General features: G+C 51.9%; 1 long non-coding RNA gene across 1 annotated transcript; it reads right to left on the reverse strand.

Annotated features, from left to right (window-relative positions):
* Nucleotides 1-289: 289 nt before the first annotated feature.
* LOC116753853 lies at nt 290-4,747 on the reverse strand. Its single transcript, XR_004349886.1, has 3 exons — nt 2,729-4,747; nt 818-1,004; nt 290-608 (listed from the first exon to the last, which is right to left on the reverse strand). It is a non-coding gene; the product is annotated as an uncharacterized LOC116753853 (long non-coding RNA).
* Between the last annotated feature and the right edge of the window lie 379 nt (nt 4,748-5,126).

Below are 5,126 nucleotides of genomic sequence, written 5' to 3' on the forward strand. Positions count from 1 at the left end.
TGTTGGCGGCGGGGACCTTCCCGACTTCTGAGGCCCTCCACAACCACAGATTGAAGTTAAGTTGGAGATGAAACAGTCAGAAACCAGAGCAGACATTTCTTTCATCTTTTTTATAGTCCAGGATGCAGAGAGGAAGCAGAGGCGGAGCAGAAAACCAACAGTCAAGCTTGACCCCACGTCACTTGCACCAGGTGAGTCCTGTCCATCGTGGAGACTCAGACCCCACGTCACTTGCACCAGGTGAGTCCTGTCCATCGTGGAGACTCAGATAGACGAGAGAGGGAAGGCAAAGCAGGCCCATTAGATCGTGAACACTAGGTGTGTAAAGTATGAGTACTTTCTGGTTTTCTTTTTATTTACGGGAATGTCTATTTTTCAATCATTAAGATACGCTATTAGTAAAATAAAAGGATTAAAATTGTGTATACCTTTTCACACGCCCCTCACTAAATGTGAATTCTGTAGAAGGTACACATCTTCTGAAATCTCTTCTTACAAGAGTCACGGATTTACTTATTAAAGCTGGCTGGAATCAACACAGGTGACTTTGCAGTTTTAGGATTGCCTTGGTCCGTGCCTTGCTAGGCTTTAGTTCCTACTTTCCACCTCTGTAAGATACAGGTGGAGAAGGAACGGTGAGACCTGTCTCTCTATTAGCTGTTCAGCTAGGACTCTGAGGTACTTAACCTGTGCAGTATGTGTTAGCAGAAGCACGGGTCACAGCAGGAACCGAGTACTTGGTCTTGGCCCTTACATGACGCACAGTGGACATTAGATACTCAGCCAACAACCAGAAAAGAGAGTCCACACATCTTACCTCCCTTCTACAAACACGTGCCGTTCAGGAACACAGGACACAGAAACTGGGCAGATACAGAGTTCAAATGCAGAATCTCTGGGACTTCCCTGGTGGTTCAGCGGTGAAGACTCAGGGCTTCCACCACAGGGGGGCAGGTTCAGTCCTTGGTGGGGGAACTAAAATCCCACATGCTGCATGACCCGGCCTAAATAAATAAATACATAAAAGCAGAATTTCTGTTCTCAAGGTGCTGGCTGATGGGGGAGACAGAGGATAATTCCTGTGCCCCTCCCCAGAGTGGAAGTGCCAGAGCCAGCCACAGTCGAGGATCCCTATGGGGGATGCGGGGTGGGAGGGGCAGCTGCAGGAGGAGGAGGATTGGTGAGGTAGGGAAGGGACCCAGGGCTCCGGCCAGTGAGGCTGCCTCACAAGACAGGCCTGGGAGACACTGTGTGGACAGGACCACAGGCCCCTGAGGACGGGGGCTGAGCTGCTGGTGGGAACAGGGGAGCGGCCCTGATAGAGCGTTGGGAGGCTCCAGGGTTTAGAGCGAGCCCTGGGCCCCTGTGAGGACGATGCAGGGGAGCGAGGCCCCAAAGAGAGCAGCTAGGAAAGGCTGCACGCATCCAAGCAGACGCCAGAACAATATCGCGCCAGGGGACCATGTACAGGCGGTAGATGAGACTGGGTGACTGCTGGGCAGGTGGAGTGGGATGGCAGACAGGGGGCACATCACGGGGAGCGTCTAGGAGCAGCAATCTGGGGAGAGAGGAGGGAGGGCAGAAACGATGAGATTGGCTGTATAGGTCAAGCCATAGTGACAAGTATCCAGACAGTCTGCCTGAGTGCAGAGCTGGCCGCACTCTCTCTCACTGGGCGCCCCAAGTAGCCTCAAGCCTCTTCTGTCAACGCTGGCAGACTCCTGCCCCCACAAGAGCTCATAAAAGTGTAGCTAGTAGATCGCATTACAACTCCCAGGCACTGCATGATCACATGAGTCGCCACTGTGGGAACACAGGTGCTTCAGATCTATACTCCACACCAATTCCATTTACCAACTACACTTTCTCTCTGGAACTATTTTTCTTGGGGTGATTCCACTGTGTCTGTCCTTCAACCTTTAATTGTACATAATAACATTTAACCAGTCTGTAGTTAAAGACTAAAGAATGATTTTTTTCACTGGGAATTAGCTGGTTATTTAGGAAGTCCCTTGGGAATTAAACATTGGTAGGTATTCCTATCTGCAAGCAGTTCCTCTACAGGCCTAAACGCCTTCTGCCACGGAGTAACGGCCACGTTACGTGGTTAGCTAAAGATATCAGGCAGAATCCACCTTCACAGAACAACTTGTATCTGGAAGGTCCCCCAGATCCCAGGCCCACCTTGTCCCAGGCCCTGTACTCCACCAAGACTGCGGGCACATGGAGAGAGAAAGGTTTGCCCTGCCCGTTCTGTTCTAGGACAACAGGTCCAGGATCCATTCCTCTGTCAGCCAGCCAGGCAGACCAACAGGAAACCAACAACTAGTGGAAAGGACAGACAGAAAATAACAGTGTGGTGTGACACGTGCTATGACACGGAACATTCAGGGGAACAACTAAGTCAACAGGAGGCCAAGGGGCTGGGGTGGGCAGGCCAGACCAGGGTGTGGGGTGGTGAGCCTCCTTGAGGAAGGACGCTGTTTCCTTGAACAGCTACAGGTGTTGGTTTGGCCGGCAGTCACCAGACCAGAGAATAACCAGCAGGGGACGCTGAGGGGAAGAATAGGCACCATGAAAAAGCAACTGATTCCACAGCTGAGGAATTCAAGTTCTCCAAAAAAAGAGTGCAGTGTGCTGCCCTACACGCAACATACCCAGAGTGACTCTGAAGGACTACGGGCCTGGATGTTGCTTAGCAGGCCCAGAGGAGCCTGGGGGTACTCACTATTCCTGCCGGGAGTAGGGTGCCCACGCGAGGCTCCTAGGTGTCCTGAAAAGCATACTGCTGCTAAGATAATGCAGAGCAGCGGCTACGGCCTCATGGAAACCGCTGCACGCCTCCGCTTCTGTACGGCAATTCAGGGCCTTACATCGAGGCAAGCGCTCACGCTGAGTGTCCCGTTAGCGACACAGCATGATAGGATGGTGAATTTTTCCTTCAGCAGAGTGACTTCAGGTACAAGGTCCTCGAAGAATTGTAAACAGAATGTTTTCCCATGGAGGCTCATTCATGACGAACACTACCATGGCACGTCGGACCGGCCAGAAATGTGGTCCCGAGGCAGTTCGAGAGCTCTGGAAATGGAGCTCTCCTTAAGTAACATGCACTGTGTTGGCCATCACTCGGCATACACAGAGAGCCTCCGAGGGACCAAACTATGGGCCTCGATGTTGCTCAGCAGGCCCACAGGTGTCTGCAGGTACTCAGTGATCCTGGAGGGAAATGATGCACACCCAAGGTCCTAGGAGTCCTGAAAGGGTACTTCCTTTAAACTACAGCAGGAGAGTGAATATGACCTTATAGAAATAGCTGAATGCCTCTCTTTCTGTACGGATACTCAGAGCCTTTCCTTGACGCAAGTACTCACGTTGAGTTTCCTTTAGCACTAGAGCATGACAGGCTGAGCTCCACCCCAGCCTTGGGAGCACCTGGTTTAGACAGAGGAAACTCATTTTCTTCCCAGAGCCAGGCCTACAGTGGCTAGAGGCCTGTCAACAGCAGAGAACGTCAGGTAGCTTCAAGGCAGCATGCATGGAGCTTTCAAAATGGGAAGGTAACACTAGTTCCATCAGGCCCCACTTCCATGGGAACACACAGCATACATCCCTGTGGTTTCTAACAAGTCAAAAGAGACACAGGTTACACAGTGGTTCCTTCCCTAAATCAACGCTTCGAAGGACAGTGTTCTGCATCTAGCGAACTGCCTCAACCAAGCTACACCCTAGCTAGGCCTCCGGGCCTGTGGCTCTTCAAAAGCCTGCAGTGTTACACAAAGAACTGGGCTTTAGTGGCAGTCGAAACGCAAGCTGACTTTCTCCTCGAGGCAGCGTGACTTCAGGCAGGAGGTCCTAGATGGAATGCGAACCCGAGGGATTTTCTCAGTGCAGCTCAGACTAGGGCAATGAGTCCGACTTCCACGGCATGTTGCATGTGCTAAAACGGAGTTTGTGAACATGTGTGAGTGCTGGGGAAATCAAGCTCTCGCAAAAAAGAGTGCAGTGTGTTGCCGTACACTTGGGATATAAAGGGAGACTCCGAAGGGATATGGGCCTGGATGTTGCTTAGCAGGCCCGGGGGAACCTGTGGGTACTCAGTGTTCTTGCAGGGAATACGGTGCACACGCGAGGCTCTTAGGGGTCCTTCAAAGTGTACTGCCTTTAAAATAATGCAGAGCAGCGACTATGGCCTCATGGAAACTGCTGCACAGCTCCGCTTCTGCATGGCAATTCGGGGCCTTACCTCGAGGCAAGTGCTCACGCTGAGTGTCCCGTGAGCACACAGCATGGTAGGATGCTGACTTTCTCCTTGAGTAGAGTGACTTCAGGTACGAGGTCTTCGAAGAACTTTAAGCAGAGTGTTTTCTCATGGCAGCTCAGACGAGGGCCATGACGAAGACTTCTAGGGCACGTTGGACTGGCTAGAAATGTGGCGCTGATGCTGTACGAGGGCTCTGGAAACGTAGCTCTCCTGAAGTAACGTGCCGTGTGTTGCCCATCACTTGGCATACACAGAGGGCCTCTGAGGAACCTATCGGCCTCGATGTTGCTCAGGAGGCCCACAGGGGTCTGGCGGTACTCAGTGACCCTGGAGGGAAAATGATGCACATCGGAGGGGCCTAGGAGTCCTGAAAAGCGTACTTCCTTTAAAATAAAGCAGAACAGCGAGTAAGAACTCGTGGAAACAGCCGCATGCCTCCCTTTCTGCAAGGCTTCTCAGGGCCTTACCTCCAGGCAAATAGTCACCTTGAGTTTCCCGTCAGCTCTAGAGCATGGAGTATGAGCTCCACCACGGCCATGGAAGCAACTAGTTTAGGAACAGAAATCTCGTTTCTTCCCAGAGCATGCCTACAATGGCTAGAGGCCTGTCAAGAGCAGTCAATTTCAGGTAGATTCAAGGCAGCACGAATGGAGCTTTCAAACTGGGAAACCAAGGCTAGTTCCATCAGGTCCCCATTTCCATGGGCACATGCAGCATCCATCCCTGTGGTTTCTCACAACTCAAAAGAGACACAGATTACACAGTGGTTCCTTCCCTCAATCAACTTCTCGAAGCAGTGTGTTCTGCAACTAGCGAACTGCCTCAACCAAGGTACGCCCTAGCTAGGCCTCCAGGCCTGTGGCTC

This window comes from Phocoena sinus, chromosome 5 (assembly GCF_008692025.1).
Source record: "Phocoena sinus isolate mPhoSin1 chromosome 5, mPhoSin1.pri, whole genome shotgun sequence".
NCBI lineage: Eukaryota > Metazoa > Chordata > Mammalia > Artiodactyla > Phocoenidae > Phocoena > Phocoena sinus.